The sequence below is a fragment of the Papio anubis genome, chromosome 14, assembly GCF_008728515.1.
Source record: "Papio anubis isolate 15944 chromosome 14, Panubis1.0, whole genome shotgun sequence".
NCBI classification, from domain to species: domain Eukaryota; kingdom Metazoa; phylum Chordata; class Mammalia; order Primates; family Cercopithecidae; genus Papio; species Papio anubis.
In genome coordinates, this window is record NC_044989.1 from 78,401,441 (window position 1) to 78,413,169 (window position 11,729).

The following is an 11,729-nucleotide window of genomic DNA, read 5'->3' on the forward strand; positions in this document are numbered from 1 at the left end:
ACTTACTTAAAACCCTTCAGTAACATTCCATAGCTGAGAAGGCTTTTCTCAGCATAAACTGTCCGAAAGTAGCAGTTGGAGCTAACTGTTGCCTACTGGCCTAGCTGCATCGTAAACCAGAAACTTTAGCTTTTCATATCAACTAGATTGGCCTTATTTCTATACCAGAAGTCATATAGTCCTTTCCCACCTCCAAGCTCTCAAAAATCCTGAAAGCCATACTTTCATAATACTTTCCAAGCACTGAGTTACTTAATCTCCATTTTCAAGTCCATATGAAATGTCTTTTTATCCAGGGAGATGCTCATGATTCTCTTGCATTTGTTAGATTTCTCCATTGACCAGGACTCATAATTATTCTCTTCCTTAATAATTGTCAGAAATATAAAAATAGAGAGCTCAACTTGAAGCTAAAGAAGAGAGAAAGAAGAAAACTGTTGGAGATATGTTAATAATTACAATTAGCAAGCAAAAATATCTTTTAAAATTACTTTAGGAAATTGGACTTAAGGAATGGGTAAAACTACTTGTGTCGTGTGTTTATTTGTGTATGCATGTGCTTTTACATTTAAAAAATACCTTACATGTAGTTTTCCCCATTACCATATATTACTTTTAGAATCAAAGGACGGTAGTTGTTTTTGTCTCATCAATCAGAAGGTATGCTTAAAGAGTTCAGAAACTGTTACTTTTATTCTAAGGACACTTGTAATTTTAGCACAGTGTTTTGAACTAAGTTGTCACTTTTATATACTTGGTAAATATAATGAAGAAAGAAACGAAAAAGAAGTATTTAATAAATAAATAAATGTAATGCCTTTGCCATACTCCCATGTGGCTTAATTAAAATTTATTTTTCTTCTTTTTTTTTTTTAGTTCTGTAGGGCCTTGCTTTTCTAGATAAAAATAGAGTGATAAACTCACCCACCAAATTTTCTAAAGCTGTTTCTCCTCAAGTAACATGCCTTTAAATAGGTTTATTTTCAAGACAAGGCCTTAAGAAGTGGGGAACCAGGGTAGTGGTGAAATAGCAGGAACAACATTTTATGTGTAAGAGTCCATTTTAATACTCTGTTCATACTATACAGAGATTATCTTGTTCTAATACAATATGTATCAAAACCCAGTGTCAGATTCTTAGACTCCAAGGAGCAGAATTGACTCTACATGATTTTAAATTTCAAGCAGCATTTCTGAGATCGGAAAAAAAAAAAAAATCTCTCAGTAGATATTTCTTCTCTATAATTCTTTAATTATATTGAAGGAATATTCTCAAAATACACTATCTACCCAGTTTTAAAAAATACAACATTTCTCTAACTAGGAAAGTAGTGTCACTAGGGACTTCAATAATCTGTCTGAAGTACATATAGCAACATCTGGACTATTTGCAATCTATTAGCCCTGGATCCAAAATAGCTTTTCTATTCCTAAGTAATCAGTTCTGTGCATTTCCTTACAGCTCTGAGGATTATACTGAAAAACAACTGCCAATTTTTTTAAGGAAATAAATTTAAATAATCATGGAGAATTAATTTCTCTTCAATCCAGCTAATTTTCTCTTACTACTGCTGCTGCCATGGTCATTTTTACTAGATAATGTAGATACGGGTGTAATATCATGAACTAAAAAGTGGACATAATTGCAAATTTTGGGCAAAAATGTGTTTGGGTTGGGGTGATGATAACAAACAACGTGATATTCTCATGTTTTCAGTCTTGAGAAGTCAAATGTCTCCGTAGGATACGATGTTAAGGTAATGTTTTCCTGTAAAGAAACAAAAATGTTAATGTCTATAATTGTATTGGTAGAAAGTATATTTCAGATGTTATGTAAAATTAATTTTTAGAAACCAATTTATACTTATTGTAACTATATTATACAGAGAACTAAGCTAAGGCAAGTGTTTGAAAGGGGAAGAAAAGTGTTTATTTAAATATACTTTTTTCTGTTTTGTTTTGTTCTGGTTTTGGTGTGTTTGCCAAAGTTCTGTGTTAATGGAACAATCTGAAAAAAATATGTCAAAGGGTCGATGAAGTAAAAAGTAGCATATTTAATTTATATTTGAATGTAAACCTATGGCTTTTAAACTTAGGGAAATCACAGACCTTTCTGATGATCTAAAGAAAAACATAAATATTATCCATAGGAAAAAATGCAAATGCAAATAAAAACAGCACATATAAATTTCTACTACAACCTTTTAACTTCCCTTGATCCTCCCTTCCACAACACCTCCCACCCCTGTCCTTCCACCTAGGCCAAGGATTCTGGTGAACCTTGCCTTAGAGCATGATCCCCTCCATGACTCCAGGTAGCAAGTGTTATTGGCATATAAATTATATTATGCAGAGAAATAACAGTAAGGCTAAAAATATATACACAGCAGAATTAGATTAAGAAGAGTGAAAACATCCTGAAACCAACATCTGTACTGTTTAATTAAAGATGATTTTTGGAGGTTGCTGGGGCTGGGGGATGGAGAAAATGGGAGACACTGGTCCAAGGATACAGAGTGAAATTTTAAAATGAGATGATTTTTCATTTCCATCTTTAAACTCTTCATTAAAAAGTTAAAATTCAAAATAAATGCATATAATTTTATTTCTCACTTAATTAAAATAGACCCAACTTGTGAAGTTTATTTTTTTAATGTATGGTTGAAAATGGCTCTTCTTCCTAGTACTTATTTTTGGTAATAGAAACACTAGACTGTGAATTCCTTTGGCATAAGAACAATGTCTCATTTTCTTCTTCATATTTAGCACCTTGTAAAGGATCCACCATACTTTACAAGGGAAGTAAATATTTGTGAAGGGAGGGACCAATGGAGGAACAAAAATAGAAGAAATGAAGAACTTTAAGAAGTGAATAGGAAACAAACAAAGGAATGAATAAAGGACTGAAAAAAAAATAAAAAGCAGCAGTATAGCCAATTACCAACTTATTTATCAATGTACCACAAAGATCTCCCTCTTTCTGGCTTTGAATTCTTCCTACTGAAATGACAACTTTCTTAGTAGTATAAATATGTGAAAAAGTTGCAGAAGAAATAAGATTTTATGCTAAAGAGAGCTTCCTCAAACTCAGTCAGGCTCTGTTAGACTCTTTATGGTACTGTGAATAAGGCATGATACTTTGGGCACTGGAAAAAGCATATTGAAAATGCCCCAGTTTGTGCTTCCCTGTCTCTCTCCCTTCTGTCTGCTGCTTTCGTAATTTCCCATATTCAAACCCTTCACTTCAATATTCTAAAATCGTCTCTTTCTGCTCATCAGTCAATTAACTTTACTCTCCCTTTCCTTCACAGTTGATCCTTATTTATCATTGAAATGGACCTTCTCACCTACATTACTGGTGATTGAGTCATAAAAAGGTAAAGCATTTGCACATGCATTCTGTACCTTGAAACTTTACTGAATTCATTTACCAGACCTAGGAGCTCTTTAGATGAGTCTTTAGGGTTTTTCTATGTATAAGGTCATAACATCAGCAAACAACAACAGTTTGATTACTGATTTATATGCCCTTTTTATTTTTTTATTGTGTGATTTTTTTTTTTTTTTTGGCTCGGACTTCCAGTACTATGTTAAATAGAAGTGATGAAAGTGGACATTCTTGTCTTGTTCCAGTTCTCAAAGGGAATGCTTTCAACTTTTCCTTATTCAGGATTATGTTGGCTGTGGGTTTCTAATCGATGACTTTTATTACATTAAGGTATATCCCTTCTATGCCAATTTTGCTGAGGGTTTTAATCATAAACAGATGCTGGATTTTGTTGAATGCTTTTTATGTGTCTATTGATCATATGGTTTTTGTTTCTAATTTTGTTTATATGAGGTATCACATTTATTGACTTGCATATATTAAACCATCTCTGTGTCTCTGGTATGAAATCCACTTGATCATGATGTACTATCTTTTTGATATGCTGTTGGATTAGTTTAGTTGGTATTTTTTTGAGAATTTTTGTAACTATGTTCATGAGGGATATTGGTCTCTAGTTATTTGTTCTGGTTGTTATTGTTATATCCTTTCCTGATTTTGTTATTAGGGTGCTACTGGCTTCTTAGAAAAATGTAGGAAGGATTTCCTCTTAATCTTTTAGAATACTTTCAGCAGGATTGGTACAAATCATCTTTGAATGTCTGATATAATTCAGCTGTGAATCCATTTCCCTTTGAAGTTAATCTTTACTTTTAGTCCACTGTGGTGTAAGAGAATATTTTATATTATTTTGATTTTTTTAAATTTATTAAGACTTGTTTTGTGGCCTATCTTATGGTCTATGTTGAAGAATGTTCCATGTGCTGATGAAAACAATGTATATTCTGCATTTGTTGAGTAGAATGTTCTGTAAATATCTGTTAAATCCATTTGCTCTCAGGTATAGTTTAAAACCATCATTTCTTGTTGACTTTCTGTCTTGATGACCTGTCTAGTCCTGTCAGTGGAGTATTGAAGTCACCCAACATTATTGTGTTGCCATCTATATCATTTCTTAGGCATAGTAGTATGGCGTTATGAATTTGGGAGCTCCAGTGGTAGGTGCATATGTATTTAAGATTGTGATATTTTCCTGTTAAGTTAATCCTTTTATTATTATATAGTGTCCTTCTTTGTCTTTTTTTACCCTGTTGTTGTTTTAAAATCTGTTTTGTCTGATATAAGAATAGTAAATCCTGCTGACTTTTAGTTTTCACTTTCATGGAATATCTTTTTCCACCCTTTTACCTTAAGTTTATGTGAGTCCTTATGTGTTAGGTGAGTCTCTTGGAGACTCTTGGAGACAGCAGATCCTTGGTTGGTAAATTTGTATACACTCTGCCATTCTGTATCTTTTAAGGGGAGCATTTAACCCATTTAAATTCAATGTTAGTATTGAGATGTGAGGTACTGTTCTATTCGTCATGCCGGTTGTTGCCTAAATATCATGTTTATTTTTCACTGTCTTATTGTTTTATTGGGCCTGTGAGATTTCTGCTTTAGGGAGGTTCTGTTTTGATGTATTTTGAGGGTTTGTTTCAAGACTTAGAACTCCTTTTAATATTTCTTATAGTGCTGGCTTGGTAGTATTAAATTTATCTAAAAAATGCTTTATTCTTCATTTATGGAGTTTCGTTTTGCTGGATACAAAATTCTTGGCTAACAATTATTTTGTTTAAGGAGGCTAAAGATAGGACCCCAGTTTTTACTAGCTTGTAAGGTTTCTGCTGAGAAACCAGCTGTTAATCTGATAGGTTTTCCTTTACAAGTTACCTGATGCTTTTGTCTCACAGCTCTTAAGATTCTTTCCTTTGTCTTGAATTTAATAAGCTGATGACTATGTGCCTGGGTGATGATCTGTTCGTGAAGAATTTCCCAGAAGTTCTATCAGACCCTTGTATTTGGATGTCTACATCTCTAGCAAGGCCAGGTAAGTTATCCTCAATTATTCCTTCAAATAAACTTTTCAAGCTTTTAGGTTCTCTTCTTCCTTAGAAACATCAATTCTTCTTAGGTTTGGCTAATAATTTAACATAATCCCAAATTTCTTGGAGATTTTGTTCATTTTTAAAAATTCTTTTTTTCTTTGTCTTTGTGTGATTGGGTTTATTTAAAAGCCTTGTCTTCAACCTCCAAGGTTCTTTTTTCTATGTATTCTAGTTTATTGTTGAAATTTCCCAGTGCATTTTATATTTCTATAAGTGTGATTTTGATTTCCAGAAGTTGTGATTGTTTTTCCTTCATATTTATTTCTCTGTAGAATTTTTCTTCCATATTGCGTATTGTTTTCAAAATTTCTTTAAGTTGATTATCACCTTTCTCTGGTACCTTCTTGAATAGCTTAATAATCAACCTTCTGAATTATTTTACCTGGCAATTTGGAGATTTCTTTTTGATTTGAATCCATATTTCGGGAGCTGGCATGATATTTTGGGGGTGTTGTAGAACCCTGTTTTGTCATATTACCAGAATTACTTTTCTGGTTTCCTCTCCTTTGGGAAGACTATTTCAAAAAATTGTTCTTGAATTTATTTCTGATTGGACTTTTTTTTTTTTTTAGTTCTTGCTTTTTCCTCTTAAGGATTAGAGTTTAATATTTATTTTAGCCTAATTTGAATTTTGGTGCTTGTGTGGGTGAAGACTGTATAAGGTCCTTAGTTACAGAGTCTTTGCGTGCTGACTTTGTCCAATGCCTGCTGTAGTAGTTGTATTTTTGGTGTATAGGCGAGTTCTCTGTCTTCTATGGAGTTGAGATGGTAGGTATCCCTTGAAGCTTATCTTGTTCTCTCATAGTGTATAGTTTATTTATTTATTTATTATTTTCCTGGTATTTTATTTACGGAGTTGATGGTATGTAATTCTGGGTAGGCACCTGTTGTGGCTAAGGCAGGTGGGTAGATGTAATGCCCATTGGTCGGCCGATGTCCTAGCCTTGATGAAAGTTGCTGGGGGAACTTTTTATTAGACGTGTTGAGGTTTTGTCAGGGTGAAGATTAGGAGCTACCTCAGTTCCCCTGACAGGTCAGCAGGAAAGCCATCCACCTCATAGTCTCACTTTGTTGTCCCAGTGTTGTGACTATTCAGATTGTACAGGCACCTCTTTCTGTCTATAGGAAGGTTGATGTTCCAAGTAGGGAGGAATTATGACTCTACCTCTAGTGCAGGGCTGAATCTGGAATTCACTACTCCTGTGGAGCTGTACTCACCCTGGATTGTTCCAGAAAGGCTGTCTATAGGTGCATCCATTCTGCATTCCTGTGGGGGAAGCCCCAGCTGTGTCTGTGGTAGTATGCCAGTGGGGAACAAGGACCCCTGCTCCGAGGCCCTTTATGATTATAGAGGCTGCCTGCCTGTTGGAGAATAAGGGCAGGCATTCTCTACTTCACCTAGCACTGAAACTGTGTCTCTGCTGTGAGAAAGAAAGTACCTACGAGTGGGAAGATTTGGAACTCAAGGCCTGCTGTTCAGATTCTTGTCCCATGAGGCAATACCTTGATGTGGTGCTCTCCTCCTTCCTTTAGTGATGGGGCTTCCTGAGAGCCAGACTGCAGCAATTGTTACTGCTTTTCTGGGTCTAGCCACCCAGTGGGGCTCCATGCTGGTGCTGGGGAATATCCGCAAAGAGTCTTGCGATGTGATCCATCTTCAGGTCTCCGAGACAGCCATGTATACCAGCACAACTCTAGTGGATGTGGCAGAGAAGTAGAGTAGACTTGGTGAGAACACTGGTTGAAGATGTGTTTAGTGTTCTGGCTTTCTTGAATGCTGGCTATGCTAGCAGTGAAGTTGTCCATGACTGCTAGCAACTTCACTGCTAGAATAGCCAGCATTTGAGAAAGGTAACCAGGACCTCTGGTTAGCCAGGATTATTCTGGCAGTAGAATTAGCTGTTGCTTTCTCCTTCCTGTTAGCAGGGTTATTCTGTTATGAGTTGCTGTAATGGCAAGAGTTGGTTGGCCTCTAGCCAAGAGGAGGTGCTTTCAAGAGAGCATCAGCTGTGGTAGTAGCAGTGGAATATAAGCTTGGCCTAAGTTGATCAGGGGAGATATTCTGGTATCTCAGGTGATGGGTGGGACCATAAAGCTTTCAAGAGTTTTTGTCTTTTGTGTTCAGTTACCAGCATGGGTAGAGAAATGTCATCAGGTGGAACAGGGTTAGGCGATCTGAGCTCAGACTCTCCTTGGGCGGGGCTTGCTACAGCCACTGTGGGAGATGGAGTGTGGTTCTCAGGCCAATGAGGTTTTACCTTAGAGGAGATTATTGCTGTCTCTGCTGTGACATATAGCTCACCACAGAAGTGAGAGATAGCTTGTAGCAAAAGATCTCACCCAGCTCCCGCACAGTTGGTGAGGCTGGTCTTGCTCCCCGCCCTGCTAACAGCACCAAGTTTAGATCCAGGCAGCCTGCCTGCAGAACACTGATCTTGTTCCAGGCCGTAAACTTCCCGGCTGAGAAATCATGCTCGGCTTTCAGGCCTCTCCCCTCCCAGTCTTCCCACAATGTCGTCGGTGGCTCCCATGCTTGTATCTGCAGCAGTTTCTGTTTGCTCCCCAGATTCTACTCAAAAAAGCCCTTGCCCAGTCAAAATTATTACAAAATTTGTTCAGAAGTTTCTTATACCCTGTGACTCCTCCCTAATTCTGCTGGCTGCGTTCCCTAAGGGCCCCTGTGAGATATACCCAGGGATGGCTTTCCCAGGCTTGAGCTTTGGAGACTGGGAGTGCCTATAAGGTCTTCCCACTGCTACTTTTACATTTCACGCGGCTCCCTAAATCTGTTCTAGCTCTAGCTCAAGTTATGTCCTTCTCTAGTGATCTGGATTTTCAGATTCCCCGGTGGGGATATGTGTTTGAAGGAAGGTTTTCCCTCCTCAGATTTTGGGAACACACAATTTTTCACCTGTCTAGTGGAATTTGCAACGGTGTGCCACCTCTTTCGAGGGATTAGTGAATTCTTTTAGTTTTCCTGGCATATTCCCACAGTGGCTCTTGAAACAAAAGTTCACTGTGTGAGTCTCCACACAATGTTCTGTCCATCCAAGTGGCAGCTGCACACCCTGTCTCCTATCTGCTATCTTCCTTCCTTCTATTTTATAATTGTTTTAGTTAAAATTTTCATTCAGAAATATCATAGCAATGTATCCATTTATCAGCATTTGTACTTCAATTCATTTACCAATGTAGATTCCCCAGGTCACACAGATCATAGCCCATGTTCTTAATCTTTATGTTCTTCTTATTAGCTTATATAAATAGTTTGTCAGGTGAAGATGTTCACATTTAAAACTTCTTTTGTGTTGAAATATGGCATACATTTAAAAGAAAAACATATCCCATCAATATTTTTTTCATATGTACATTCGCAAAAATAATTATTAAATGATTCCCTTACTTGAAAATAACAAAGATATTAAAAATCATTTTAGATTTTACATTTGTCTTTATAATATTTAAGTTACTAGAGTTCTTTTTGGGGTTCATATGTGATATGGAGACCTTATTTTCCTGCTTTGGTGGGAATAATGGAGGTAAGTATTTTTTTTCAAACATTACCTGTTGAATAACCAATTTTTTTCCAGCAATTATAAATGCTAACCTATGTATATTGCAAACCAAAATGCCTTCACCTAGGCCTTTTATTATGAATAATTGATTTTGCTTATTCATTTATTAATTATAAGTTTATAGAGGAAGGAGGCAAAGCAAGATGGCGGAATAGAACTCTCCAACGTTTGTCCCCATGCAGCAACACCAAATTGAACCAACTATCCATGCAATAAAAGCATCCTTATCAGAAATAAAAATCAGGTGAGTAGTGACAGCACCTAGTTCTAACATAATATCTAGGAAAGAGGCATTGAAGACTCTTGCATTACCTACATTACTCCTCTCCCATTCCTTGTGTCATAGGGAGAGACAATCTGTGTCCTGGGAGAGGGACAGTGAAGTGAGCATGGAACTTTGCATTGGAGTTCAGTACTGCTCTGTCACAGGGGAACATGACACATGGCAGAATTCTGCTGGTTTCTGCAGGGGACCATCTATATCAGCCCTGGGCCAAAAAGGAATTCCCCACCCGTGTAGGAGGAACCTGAGTTTAGCTGGCTTCACTTTTGCTGACTAAAGTGGCCTGGAATCTGGAAGAAAATTGAGCAGCAGTCAGGCCAGAAGAACTGCAGTCATTGTATAAGCTCTAATGTTTTTCTGGTCTCAAAGGCAGTGGACTTGAGGTATGTGTAACCCAGCATGACACCAGCTGTGGTAGCCAAGGGAGTGCTTACATCATTCCTCCCCCAACTCTAGACAATGCAGCTCAGTGAGAGACTCCTTTTGCTTGTGGTAAGAAGAGGAAAGAGTACAGAGAACTTAGTATTGCAACTTGTGTACCAGCTCAGCCACAATAAAATAAGGCATGAAGCAGATTCCTGAAGCCTCCAATTTCAGGCCTTAGCTTCTGTATGGCATTTCCAGATGCACTCCAGGCCAGAATAAAATAAATTGCCTTTAAAGAAAGAATGTAATCCTGGCAGAATTCACCACCACGTATAAAAAAGCCCCTTGGCCTTAAAAAATGTTAGCAATAGGCAGTAGTTGCCATGGGCCTTGGGCAAGACTCAGTACTGTGCTGGCTTCAGGTGTTACCCAGTGCAGTGCCAGCTACAGCATCCATGGGAATGCTAACATAACTTTTCTCTAATTCCAGGTAGCACAATGCATAGAAACTCCTTTGTTTGGGGAAAAAAGAGGAAAGGCGTGAGACACTTTGCCTGGTTACTATGGGAATTCTCACTTATCTTACCCAAGTCTGCCAAGGTGGCACCCCCAAGAGTCAGCAAGAGTTGCAGCATTGCTGGGCTTGGCACGCCCCCAGTGCCAGTATGGTTGCAGTGACTACAGGCTTAGAGCACAACACTCAATTCCCTTTGAATACTTAGAAAGCTTTCTCAAGAAGGATGACCACAAACAAGTCAATACTAGAATACTTAACTCTTCGATGCCTAGACATCAGCAAACATCTTCAAGTATCAAGAACATCCAGAAAATCATGACCTTGCTGAACAAGCTAAATAAGCAACAGTCACAAATCTCAGAGTGTTGGAGATATGTGACTATTGAGACAGAAAAATCAATAAAGCAGTCTTAAGAGAGCTCAACAAACGAAGATAACACAGAGAAGGAACGCAGAGTTCTGTCAGAGAAATTTTAAAAATATATTGAAAAAATTTTTTAAAAAGTAAGCAGATATTCTGGAACTAAAATATCCAATTGAAAAGCTGAAAACTGCATCAGGGTCTCTCAACAGCAGAACTGACAAAGCGGAAGAAAAAATGAGTCAGCTTGAAGACAGACTTCATGAAAATACACAATCAGAGGAGAGTAAATAATAAAAAAGTAGATCAGGATAAACATTTTAATCAAATAAATAATAATAGAGAACTTTTCAAACCTACAGAAAGATATAAATTTCCAGGTAAAGGAAGGCCATGAAATAGCAAGCAGACTCAACCCAAATAAGACTACCTGAAGGCATGCAGTAATCAAACTCTCAAAAGTCATGGATAAAGAAAGGACCCTAAAAGCAGCAAGAGAAGAGAGTGGGATATTGAAAATGCTGAAGGAAAATAAAAGTCCAACCTAGAATACTATAACAGCAAAATTATTCTACGGTTATGACAAAAATAAAGACTTTCCCAGAAAAACAAAAGTCTGAGGGATTTCTTTAACATTAGATTTGTCTTCAAAAAATGTTGAAGAGAGTTCTACAATCCAAAAAAAAAAAAAAAAAAGGGCTAACAAGCAACAATAAATGAATTGAAAGTATAAAATTAAGTGGTAATAGTAAGTACACAGACAAACGCAGAATAACACTATAATAGTGGTGATATAAACCACTCATATCATCAGTAGGAAGACAAAAAGACAAACCTATGAAAAAAAAAAAAACTCCAACAATTTTAAGGAGATAGGCCATATAAATAATTAAATAGAGAAAGCATGAGGTCAGGAGATCGAGACCATCCTGGCTAACACGGTGAAACCATGTCTCTACTAAAAATACAAAAAATTAGCTGGGCGCGGTGGCGGGTGCCTGTAGTTCCAGCTACTCAGGAGGCTGAGGCAAGAGAATGGCGTGAACCTGGAAGGTGGAGCTTGCAGTGAGCCCAGATTGCGCCACTGCACTCCAGCCTGGGCGACAGAGCGAGACTCCGTCTCAAAAAAAAAAAAAAAAATAGAGAAAGCAA

The 11,729-nt window shown here is 37.2% G+C and overlaps 1 long non-coding RNA gene across 1 annotated transcript; it reads left to right on the plus strand.

The window, feature by feature from the left end:
• Positions 1-2,621: 2,621 nt before the first annotated feature.
• LOC103877085 lies at positions 2,622-11,277 on the plus strand. The gene is made up of 3 exons (XR_002516759.2): positions 2,622-3,377; positions 5,318-5,417; positions 9,168-11,277. It is a non-coding gene; the product is annotated as an uncharacterized LOC103877085 (long non-coding RNA).
• The last annotated feature ends 452 nt before the right edge of the window (positions 11,278-11,729 follow it).